Genomic DNA, 13,667 nt, shown 5'->3' with positions numbered 1-13,667 from the left:
CAGCCCCTTTCACTAACAGTTTTGACACTTTGGTGTCTCGACCACAGCTAGAAAGTGCGGGGCTCTGCGAGCAAACTGTAGCGAGTACCTCGTTTTATTATGTTCAACACCCATTCTGATATTTCGGGGATGGCTTCCCAGGCCTTGGCCTGCATAGGGGTTGAATGAAGTCTGGGGACGGGCCGCTTTGTGATAGGGACCCGGCCGCCCAGCTGTTTTGTGTTTGTGATACTGTGTGAACAGTGCTTATGTGCAGGGGTGCGTACTTCATAGTGGGCACACAACCTACATTCATTAAACCTTCAGCGCAAGTCGGAGGAAGAACAGACAGAAAAGTGCTCTTTTCGTGCTTTATTTTGGTCACCGTAAAAACGGCATTTGTTTGCAGGTGTGCATGTTTCAAAACAGACTTGTTTACTGCAATATTACCATTCCTAGCCGCCTGACCTAAAAAGGGGACTGGGAGAAGAGTAAAAGGCTTTTTGGAGGTTGGTCCATTCTCGGTGGAACTCAAACACTCTCTTTTCCTTCCTGTCACCGTGGCTAGGAAGGCTTCCGAGGCTCTGGGTCCAACACAATATTGGGTCGGGTTCCCAGTCGCTCCAGAAACTGCTTCACTTCGTTGAGCGGTGACGGACTTCAGCTGCTGGGCGGGGCTGAGAGACCGGCAGCGCAGGCTTTGCAATAGCAGGCTAACTGAGGAAGCGGCGCCTTCTTGTGGTGGCCCAAAGCAGAGCTGGATCGTTTAGGGAGGAAGTGACGCATAGCCTGCGACGCCGCCGACGGTCAAGAGCGTTGAGCAGATGGAAGGCTTTAGACGAGCTGAATGTGGCGTACTTCGGGAAAGAAGGGAGCAGGTCTCTGCTGAGAAGCCTGCCTGCGCCCCTACAGGAACCATTTGTCTAGCCTGCTGCGCGTGGGCTCTTCAACGGCCTTAGTCAACACACGGAGAAGCTCTGCGTCAAGGCTGGTTCTCATGTCGTTCACGCTGGTTTGTGTTGAGGGTGCGGGGTCGGCCACGGAGCCCGCCCACTCCTCGCATTCGGATGCAGCGAGAGAAATGCTGTCATCCTTCTTGTCTTCCTCGTCTGATCCCCCAAAAGAGACGAGACCGGCCGCTCGCTGAGAGGTGCGCTGGTCTGCCTGTGTGAACAGGACCGGCGAGGGGGTTTCTCTGGGAGAGAGTGAGGCACGCGGGGACTGGGTCAGCGTGTGCTCGCTCGTATTCATCCGCTCTGGCATCCTCTGTGCGCGGTAATATCATATACCGCGGGGTCTTAAAACAGCAAATGTATCAGTTTCATTACCATCATTACCGGCACTTATATATAATATATAAATATAATTTATTCAATGCCTAAAAATGCTTATGTAGTTGTCATCATGTGACAGTGTGGAGGAGAAAGAGAGAGAGAGAAGGGAGAGGCGGTAAATACTGACGAGGCAATTTGTAAATGTTGCAATAAAAAAGGTGACCACGAGAGATGGAAACACCTCTAACCTAATGTTGCATCCCCGAAACAACCACCCACTCACTGCTGCGAGGATGCATTTTGCCCCGAGTTGATTAAATAAGCGCATTATTTTATATTTGTTAAAATATTATAATGTTTTTTTTTTTTACGTTGATAATGAAAACTGAACAGCACGAGTAAGATGGGATGCATCGGGAGTCAGACATTGACCACTTAATTAAGTTTCATTTTGTAAAAGGGCTTTCTTTAAAGTGAATTTCGTTTTGTATACTTTTAATAATTAATTTTTTTATAAACCAATTACCTAAACCAATAAATTAATTAATTAATTTTAATAATTTTTTTATCAACCAATTGCCTGGATTTAATAAATAAGAATCAAATATAGCAGACAACATAATCATGACATGATCGTGCGCTGGCGCGCCGCGGTCACTTGCATTGAAATCTCATCATAAATTAACCGAAACTCAGTGTATGTCTCACAGACATGACAGATAGGCCTATATCTAAATAAAGCTTGAAATTTCATTAAACGAAACAATTCAAAACGAAAAGAAATAGGCCACACGCTGATTATTTAATCCATGATGTGCATTTCTGTCTATGCGCGTTCATACGGAAATGGCGATCATCAAATTCATTAAACGAAACTATTCAAAACGAAAAGAAATAGGCTAGCCTACTCTCTGATTATGTAATCCGTGATGTGCATTTCTCTCTATCGTTCACTATGGAGATGGCGATTCGTCAATTTCTTTAAACGAAACAATTCAAAAGGAAAAGAAAAAGGCTAGCATATACCTTCTGATTATGTAATCCATGATTTGCATTTCTCTCTATATATGCGCGTTCACTAGGAGATGGCGATCGTCAACTTAATCTTTGCAGCACTGACAGAAAAGTTGTAGGCCTATTAATAAAAATCAATGGACGCGTGTCACCGGATTTACAAATGCACTTGTTGCTTGTTGCTTGTTAATTTAATTTAAATTAATTAATAAAATGAATACTTTAATTGTCATAATTAAAATAATTAAATATTATTAAGTGTCCCATTTATAAATAGTATTTATATCTACCACCCCCTCAGCACCTGGGTTAAAAAATTATTTGGCACCACCATATTATAACGGCCAACGTATTAAAAATAGCCGAGTCTAAATAGGGCTCCGGCTCATAATTACATTTAATGCCGTCACCCGGGATCAGACACAACGTGCACGGGTTGGCCTTGATTTTTTTTTGTTTTTTTTTTGCCCGATCTGGTATTCAGTTTCTGAACGGTGTAGGCACAAGCCAACAGTTTGGTGACGCTGCCTGAGCCTTATGTCATAATTTTTAATTAGTCACGGTAATACTGTATACCCCGGTAAAATAGGGAGGAGGTTTGACGGTATAAATATTTGGATACCGCCCAAGCCTAGTGCGGGGCGCTTTTTCTTTCACGCCCCGAGCAAAGGAAAAGGGGGAGCGGGAGGTGAGGGGTCGTCGTCGGCGAAGGTAGCCAGTTGAGCCCGCAGTGTGGAGAGCGCCATCTCATCACACTCCGGGCAGCCGCCATTAGAGAGTGCAGTTTCCGCGTGGTCATGGCCCAAACAGGAAGCGCAAAGGATGTGACGATCTCCACCGAAGAGAGGGCCTCTGCATGAGGCGCAGGTGACCCCAGGCATTTGAAACAATGCCTAGAATTTGCTCTCTTAGAAAGTGAGTCGCAGCGGCAAACACACTAGCTTTAAAAGGATATAATGCGCTGGATGGCACAGAAGAACAGCGGGCTGAAGGTGGCGTCCAGTTGAAAATCAGGAAGCCGGCGTTCTCAGAGCTACTTAGCAGGTGGCTTGTTCCACTGAAGGCTTTTTGACGCCGGCGAAGAAGGCTTCTCAATCCGGAGGTCGGCGAAGTGAAACTTGCTGAAGGGGCTTAAAATGGGGGTGGGGCTCTGACGGGCTCTGGCGTGAAGCGACCTGATTGGTTCGCGCATCCTAGCAAACTCGCCATACGTCGTGCATTTGCCGCAGCACAGCCAATGAGCGCGCTAGCCGCTCAGCTATATGTCTGCTGTGCAGCTGCACTGCGTTTTAAAAATTTGGCTTCAATATTCTCGAGATAAGCAGTTTTCCCATAGCGTAAGCTAACTTAAGCAATACAGGAGACCTCTCGAAAGAGAATTACTTTACTGATGTCAGCTACTGTTTTGAAAGCAAGTTACTTCAGGGGTCAATAGGCATAAATAAATGTAATTATCAAATGTTATACTGTCTGTATTTTGGCACAAACACGTGAGTTTTGGATGAATGAATAAATGAGGTTACAATATCAAACTTGAACAGGTAAATTAATACAAAACACAACAACTAATTAATGAATAAAAAACAGTGGACACCGTCTGAATGAGCTGATTTGGAATGAATTTGACTTTTCAATGCCACATAAAGGATATATTGTCCAATATCTCTACAGAAGTCTGTACTTTAGTGTTAGCAAACCCGGGCCTGTGTGATTGCACCTGGTCCGTCTGTTGTAAAATTCTTGAGATCCACTGTAGCATCATAAAAAAACATCCCTGTTGCCTGCAGGTCTGTGGTGTTACTCACCTCCATGCAAAACACACCGGAATAAACTTGAGACAGAACAAAACATTTGATATTACACCCCATTTGCATATCATTAGCAGAGCAGGGACCACCACCCCCTATGGGTTACTCGCTTATAAATATATTTAAATATATAAATATCATGAATACATTAATTGATATTGCCCCCACATCCTAGAAAATGTATTGCCATCATTGTATAGCTATTTCTCCCGGGAATAAAATGACATATTTGCAGAATCTCAGTCAGTCAGACACACACACACACACACACACACACACACACACACACACACACACACACACACACACACACACACACACACACACACACACACACACACACACACACACACACACACACACACAAAAAGCACTGAAAAAGATGTTGTTGGTGTGTTTTTCTACTTTTATCATCCTCATGTTGGAGTCGGACTTAAAGCACACTACTTTTTCTATTTTTGCGGTTCGTAGGACAGAGCGATTACATCAGCGTCTTCAAGCCTGAAGACGTGAGCATGGCTCGGGGCGAACACCTGGCTGTGGTTACAGCGGTGTTTGAAGGGCAAAGCCTGTATGTGTGTGTAGCGGAGAGATACACAGCCACTCTGATGAACTCCCTCACAACCTCAGAGAAGCCCTCAGAAACTCTTATCACATTCGATTAATATTACAACCCTTCAGTTATGAGACAAGAGGCCACCCAAGTTTCCCATAAGGCCTCTGGTTTAGCGCTGCTGGCCTGTGTCTCACTTTGTGTGTGTCTGAGAAGGAGAGTGTGATGTGTTAGTTACCCTTCCTGTTTCAGATTCAACCGCTTGCTGCACAATATTGTGGAGATTTAACAACGTCAACAGTGACCTTTATAAATAAAAATTAATAAAATACTTTTTCTTTTAAGTACAGGATTCGTCGGTGAACATTATTATTGCAAAACATTTTTAAATAATAATATTAATCAATATTGTACAATATTTTCATAAAATATGATTGCTTAAAGATTTAACGAAACACAATGGTTTTATGTTCATGTTTTCATGTCTTTTATTTTTAAGTTCTCAAAGTCATGTTTCCCGTCATGTGATTCCCTTGGCCCTCATGTGATCTAGTCATGTGCTCCCTTTTTTGCTGATTGGTTCATTGTTTGATTACTCACAGTTGCATCTTATTAATCATTATTAGTCCGTGTGTATTTAGCTCTCTTGCTTCCTTCGTCTTTTGTCCAGCTTTGTTTATTGTAAACCACTTATGCTGAGTCGTGGACTGTTTATGGTGGCTTTTTTTTTTTTTTTTTTAAAGACATTTTTGGATGTGAGCTGCCCCTGGTTGCTATATGCATTTATTGTATGAAAAATAGCATTGTTACTTGCATTTGGAAGTAAACAAGTTTCAATTTTTGGGCAAACTTCTCCTTTAAGGACAGGGGTGCCCAATCCTGCTCCTGCCGATGGACTGTCCTGCTCAGTTAATCTCCAACTTTAATCAAACACACATGAAGCAACCAATTAAGGTCTTTAGGATCACTTGAAAATGAAAGGCAGGTGTGCTTGATTAGGGTTGGAGATTCACTGTGCAGGACAGTCGATAACAACCCTTTTTCGTTGTTACTTGTTGCTAGCGCATTGCTGCCGTGCTCCACTTAGCCAATTAACAGTAAAATAAAGCCAAACAGATTTGAGCTGATAAATCTTTAATGCTACGAGAGATTTTACACAAATGCACACTTGACAGTGCTAATTTAAAATAAATACTGAGCTTGATTAAAAATTCCCCCGGCTGATGGAAGATAAATGTTTAAATAATTTATCAGATTTAATTGAGATGACTGTGATGATGTAAACAGAAATGTTTTGATGTTCTTAATGTATTTTGACACCATGGCTTCTTGGGCTGAATCCAAGAGAGAGAAACAGCTAAAAAAGTGAGAAAGCCAGGAAAATGGTGAGGGGACGTTTGTGTATGTATGCATGCAAATGTGTGTGTGTGTGTCTAGCTGTCTGTTCATAAGATGGCTATGCACTGTGTAAATTAACTTTTTCTCATCAGTATTTACATATGACAGAGTTTGAGTATAAGCTGTACCGTTGGGCATTTTATAATGAGTAATTATGAGAAAAAAGATGAAAGGATAGGGAGAAGATAAACGAGGAAAGGAGGGTAAATGAGATGAAATGAGAAGAGAAGAGAATTGCATTCCTGTAGCTCAAAGAGTAAAGCATGGTGCTTGCAATGCCAAGGTTATAGGTTCGATTTCCAGGGAACATGTAAGCTGATCAAATTTAAACCTTAAATGCACTATAAGTTTCTTTCGATAAAAGTGCCTGCTAAATGCATAAATGTAAAAAATGATGATGATGTCACTCAGATGATATCGAAACCATTCATAATAAGGTTCTCATGCTGTTCTATACAGGCCCAAGGCAGTCTGGGCCGGATCTGGGCCGACACTATGTTGCTGTCTGGGGCATGATCATTTTATTAGCAAAATATTTCACCACTCACTGGTGCATCCAAGATTCACTCAAAATAAATCTAAAACACAATTGCCCTCATGTTTTGATGCAGGACAGAAATTTTCTCTCATCTTTACATTAATGTAAAATGAAGATTGTACAAAACACAACACTAAGAACACTAATATGAAAATGAATAGTATACGCGCAAAAATGGCGGTATTGCCATTGATATCTATGGATACTATGTGTGTCATGACTAAGCATGAATCATTCATTTCGAATGCCTTCATTTTCTCAGTTCACACAACAGCGTGAAAATTGTATTTTCAAATTTACCAAATTAGGAGAACTTCAAAAAGCATAAAACCACCATCTCAGAATGGGCTGAAGGCCGAGGCATAGAGAAAAAGATGCATTTTCAAAAGTATTAATGTTGATGTAGCCTTAAACACCCAAATTAACAAAAATATGTTCTAAGAATGTTCTGCTTATGAAGTTATGAAAACGTTCTGAATGTTCTCTGAATGATCAAAACGTCCAGTGTTTTAAATGGGTTTTTTTTCTTGGTTATGCGAACGTTCTGCAAACATTATGGGAACGTAATTTTTGAATGTTCATTGAACATTTTGAAACAAGTTTTAACATTTAAAATGTTAGACGAACATACAATTAAAACATTTCAGAAAGAAAAATGTTTCACACAGTAAAAAATTATTTACATGTTTTGTTAGATAATTAATGTGGTCCAGATAACAATTTGAGTTTCTATTTATCAAACCAATCTCCATTGTATTTTAATTTCATTGAACTTAAAATTAAGGCAACTAGGTAACTTACTTTTTTAAGTTAAACCAACATTAACTTTTAACAGTGCAAGAACATGATTAAAGACCAGATAACTTTTATTAATGCAAGAACGTTTATTCGTAACTTTGAGAGAACGTTCTGAGAAGGTTCCCTGTTAGCTGGGACAACACAAACTCTGAGTGTGCTTCATGCAGGCAAACGGTCTTCAGATTGAACCCTGGACAACCGACACTAAACAAACATGTAAATACAGTGAGATGTTCATTGTCAGCATGAGCACATCTACTCACAGTCATCAGCAGGGCAGGCCACGGGGGACACGAAACTTCCTGAGACGCTGTGGCATGTCAACTAGCTTCCATCCCAGATAAGACTCATCAGAATGCCGGTGGAATGGCTGCCGATATCCGCCAAGCAAACATCTCATCTATAAACAAACACTCTCACTCACCACTATAAATGAATACATCAAAATTTGATGGAGCGGCCATGTTGCAGATCCACGACCCACAGCGAGACATGCCATGATACTATGTATACCAGCATACATGAATAGCAAACAAGAGAGTTGCGTTCGCCAGACTCTGTTGACTGAATTTTTAAAGATGTTTTTTGGGATTTAACACATGCAGGTGTGACAGGGAAGCACGAAAGCATACATACCAACCCAAGCGTTCTGACCTGGTAAACAGAGAAGATTTGAGGGGTGGAGCACAAAATCTCACTTTCAAAGCCATGCGAATCACACTGAGTTTACTGAAAACGCAGCGTTTTCGTACACAGTACCTGCGCAAAACAGGGCCTGCTTTGTGCTGACATTACAACGCGAGATAGTTTATTGTGCCCCGTCGTCCCACACATCAAAGGCAGACGATGCCTTTAAATGAAGTCGCCCAAGTGGTGGAGCGTTTTATTAACTTCCAATCAATAAACATGCAGTCGGGGCGAGAGGTAATCAGGAAACACTGCCAAATAAGATGACAATGAATCAAAGCCTCCGCTCGCAGGCAACAGCTAAATCCTAACAAGCAGTTTATTACCGGTAGCTGTTACTGACATTAGTCAAAACCAAGAAAGATAAAATAGAATAAGGAATGTGATGCTGGGAAAGTGCCCACGGGCTGCGGGCTCCTCGCATGCTTTTGATAACTGCACGCATCCTCTTTGATATGATAACAAATATAAATTGTTTAAAAACATCAAATGCGTGGGGAGTCGAGGCCCTGAAACTCAAGGTGCTGAAACTGCTATATGGGTCTATTAGCTGCTTATCTGCTAAAGTTTCCTTTTGTTTACCAATGCAACTGCAATCTCTCTCTCTCTCTTAAACCATGTTGCAGCTAAAGAGAGTTGTATGGTATTCTGGTCAATTGCTAGGGCAGGTGGTTTAATGCTTAAGTTTCAGGGGTCCAGAGTGTCTCTGTACTGGTGCGTCAGACAGTGTGAAGAGCTGGTAAAACTCACTCCAGCTTTAACCTCAGGCGAAGGGCAGCGTGAAATACAGCCTGCTCTTGTTCAGAGGTGTGTTGTTTCAATCCTGGGATCAACTCAAGCAGGAGTTATTAAAGGCTTGTATGGCGTGTGTGTGTGTGTGTGTGTGTGAGTGAGAGAGAGAGATAGAGAGAGAGAGAGAGAGAGAGAGAGATCCATATGCCTCTGGTACACTAAGAGGATGCTACTGAGAAGAAGAAAAATCTCATCCAAATAATTTTCTTGCCCCACAGGCAGTTACATGCAAATAAGAGATCAAAAGCGTGTTGGATGAAAAAAGGTACATTGGTGTGAATATCATCAGGCAGTGGACTACATGAACTGGAGAAAAATGATGCTGATGCTCACTGACCAGGTACAGACAGACAGACAGAGAGAGAGAGAGAGAGAGAGAGAGAGAGAGAGAGAGAGAGAGAGAGAGAGAGAGAGAGAGAGAGAGAGAGAGAGAGAGAGAGAGAGAGAGAGAGAGAGAGAGAGAGAGAGAGAGAGAGAGAGAGAGAGAGAGAGAGAGAGAGAGAGAGAGAGAGACACACACACTCATACGCGGGCAACACATTTCCTCTTTCCTCCATGGTTCAGCATTCCAAAGTAAGGATGTGAGACTGTAAAGGATAGATGTACAGTTCTTTGCTGTTGATGGGTTATAGCACTTACCATCTTACCTATACTTAGGATATATATATATATATATATATATATATATATATATATATATATAGGCCTATACTTGGTTTCATTACACTTTCCAAAATTTGCTTGGATATTTGAACATCATCATGCTGAAGGGAGTTAAGTTAAAAAGAATTTTCACATTATTACATACAAGACAATACATATCGTCCAGTCAGAATGGAAAAAAGGTGCAAGTATTTGTAATTTCATTCTCTAGTTATAGTGACTATTAAAATGTCAGTAATCTCTCACAGCATCCGTTTCAATCACAAAATAAAGTGAAAATGGAGTCAGCAGTGACTGAGGTCTTATAACATCTAAAGACAAACCTAAATAAATATTTTGGATCTTTTAGAATAAAAAAATATATTATGAATTATTTTTACAATTAAGATACATTCAGAGAACATAATTTATTATATGATTTTTTAAATTATCACCACTTTAAATGTTTGCAGTGATGACTGCTGACAGTCCATAATACATGACCTTGACCAGAGGTCACTATAAACTCATTACAGCATCTTTAAAGAAGACGTGGAGCTGAGTTCCTAATATTTGCATATTTAACACCCGTTAAATATTTACACATTTAAATGGCCAAATATATATGAAAACTACAAATGATAAAAAACTATTTTATTCAGCTCCAAAAGAAATGTGATTAATTGTGCTCTAAGAGTATTTTTAATTGAAAGATTTCTGCATGTATAATTTAATAAGATGTACATTTGAAATCTTATTAATGTGATGTTCCAGGGCACAGGCAAACCCTGTGTATGCATTGAGACACCCGGAAAAAAGCGAGTTAATTTCGCTGGAGAAAAGATATTTGCTTTAATCTCTAAGGAGTCATGCCATTTAAATCCTGCAGTCATGGCGCGTGAATGCCAGCTATCCTGAGCAGCGCGAGAGGGTTCATCTGGCCGGATTACACACACACACACACACACACACACACACACACAGCCTACAAACACACCGTGGCGTTTTAACACTGGTCAGCAGAAGCATTGGACAAAAAAGGAAGCTTTTCCATTCAACATAAACCTTTAATCCATCTCCTCCTGTCTAATTGACCCTCTCTTCCCGTGCCTCATTATTGCCAATCATCTGAACGCGAGTGCCCACTGTCACCTGGTCTGTAATCTGATTACTACATGCAAGAATTAGTATGTATATTTAATGCAGGATTTTCTTCTTATACCCCTCTCTTCTCAATCTTGATGAATGCAGTGACGAGGAGCGCGCGCGCCCGCCAGCGCCATGCTAATACATGACAGCTGATTTATGCATCTGTATTCTTTTATTTATAAAAAATAGCAAGCCGTCCGATATTCCGATATTAATAATACAAGTGGATCCACTTTGATTAGGCCAGCGCGGCGAGCTGTGCATATTCAGCATTACAATTAAATCTTCTGATGTGAAATAGGAATGACACGCTAATGAAGCGAGCCAGCGAGCCTGAACCAAGACTGTCCAACATCATTATGGGATATCTTAGATGAAGAGTAATTACGCGCGGAACACTGAAATGTCATTAAAAATCTTCAGTAAGTGATTTAACCCACTATTCCTCACTAATGCCAGACTGTTTTCTCTCCTATTCCCCCCTCCACTCCAGGCCGAGGCCGAAAAGAAAGTTCATCTTCAGAAGTTGATGAAAAGGAAAAAAATACAAATGCATGGGCTTAAGAGAGTGATACAATCGAGTGTCCTAATTTAATTTTAATTCGGTGCGTCAGTAGGCTACTCTATACTGGTGGCACGTAATTGAAATCATTCTTTAATAAATTCTGATGAATTGGCAATTAGGTCGTGATCTGTTTCCCGAGGTCGGCCTGAAATTGACAGAGCTGCAGGTCCGAGAGCAATATCACTCAGGCATTTTTACATAGGCTATCAAATATCATATTTTGATTTGGGCAAGTGTTTAATAAATGTTCATTTAGCATTTGATTAGACAGTTCATCTGATTTCATTTTGATTTGACAGCAGGGTCTATGAATTATACCTAATCTAGCCTATATCTGTCAAATAAAAAATATTATTTAGAATTTTTAAAACATAATAATCCAGGGGGATTATCTGTTATCATTTGAATGAAAAAAGAACATAATTTATGATCCAGGAAATTATATATATATATATATATATATATATATATATATATATATATATATTTATTGTTTATATATTTATGTATATGTGTGTGTACAGTATATATGTCTATATATATATATGCGTGTGTGTGTGTGTGTGTATATATATATATATATATATATATATATATGTGTGTGTGTGTAATCTGTAGGCCTTTATATAAAAAATATAAATTATAAAAAATATAAATTATAATTTTGATTTGATGTCAATAATACTAATATCAAACAATAATAATAGTTGTATTAATAGTAATTTACAATAACAATTTTAATTTATTTGATAATACAAAATAAAAATAAAATAATTACAAAAGTATTTTATGTAAAATAACTTAATTTAAAGGATTCACTAACAATAGTGTATAGAATATATCTGATAGAATCCCCAATATGTAAAAATATAGAAAAATGCATCCATGTCAGCAAGTATTTATGACTTTAAAAAACAATCTTTACTTGGAAGTCTAAAAAATGTACCTTACCAATTCACCTGCTTATAAATCACTTTGCATTATAAATAAACTTCTCTCTTTGATGTTATACGATTATACAGCTGAGCTCTCCTAATTTCATCAATGCTTGTTGTTAACCCCTTACATAAAAATACATTTCATCATGCATAAATTAAACACCCATCACACAAACAATTTTTTATCCGATTTATACCATAAACATCCACAATAATTCTTCCATCTTAATTCAAATGGTCGTCTGCATCTTTAAGTGGCTCAGTGATCTGTGATATAATGTGTCAGTGGTTTTTGTGGCGGTGCAGAAAAGCAAATCAGTAATGGGGACATCCAGGAGACGGGGTGTACACCAGCAACCCTGAGGAGGAGAGACAGAGGGAGACAGATAGACAGAGAGAGAGAGAGAGAGAGAGAGAGAGAGAGAGAGAGAGATAGAGAGGGAGCTGTCCAACCCAAACGTGCCTTGCAGCCATGCAATTATTTTTTGCAGTGTGTTCCAATATCAACTCGAGAGCAATGCAAATTATTTAAGACACACTTTTTTTAGGAGCTGCAATTATAATAATGATGATCTCAATTAGCGTTGCCATCGCCTCGGACTATTTAGCAGGCGATTCTGCAGCCGCAGGCGAGTCCCCAATGGAGATCAGGAACACAGTGTCAGGCCTGAGTGGAGAGGGACACTTTTGGCCTCTCAATCTCTAAACCCAATGTTTTTTTCCCTTCAAAATAGTACATCATTATTGACACCTTTTGCTGAGCGACAACAAACTTAGGCTGTTGTATGTACATACTGCCATATAAAAGATGCAGTCGACTATCATGCACAGTCATTTAAACAGGCCTCTCAGTTTGTAATGCATTTAAAATGGAAGTTAATTTGGCTTTGCACTGGGATATATGTTTAAATACACACTGTTTTGAAAGTACAGCTCTGCAAGAATCACAAATTTGTTAACATTATGATAAAATCCCTTACAGTTACATGTCGGTCTAATAGTACTAAAGGGAAGACCTGAACAGTTTAAAGCTTGTATAGGCTAATGCTTTTTTTGTACATAATAATTAGGCCAAATACAAAAAATAGGTGTAGAAGCAATTTTGCTCTCAAAAATACCTAGTAAATTTAAATCATTATAAGTAATTACAAAGAAACACTGACATTGAATTTTGAAGAAAGATAGATGCTTTTAAACCCTGCAGAATGTTTTGCCCCATAGACTTCCATTCTTAAATGCTTCACTGTAAACATGATTTTTGCTTGTTTATTTGGAATGAGGAACAATTTTTTTTATTTATTTTGTGACAATCCATATATTTTGACTTATAATAAATCCCGAAAACATTAAAGGGGCAATATTTCGCAAACCCCTTTTTTTATTAGCGACACCGGTGGCCGTTAATTGAACTGCAGGCAGGAACTGATTGCTCGTGTTCGCACTCCTGCACATGATGTAAAGAGCCTGATGTAATTATGGATTCGATATACTCACGGCTAATGTGTCACGCGCTTTCCCCTCAGTATGTAACA

This window comes from Siphateles boraxobius, unplaced genomic scaffold, assembly GCF_051911475.1.
Source record: "Siphateles boraxobius isolate OS27281-9 unplaced genomic scaffold, OSU_SipBor_1 19, whole genome shotgun sequence".
Classification (NCBI taxonomy): Eukaryota; Metazoa; Chordata; class Actinopteri; order Cypriniformes; family Leuciscidae; genus Siphateles; species Siphateles boraxobius.
This window is presented reverse-complemented; position numbering follows the sequence as displayed.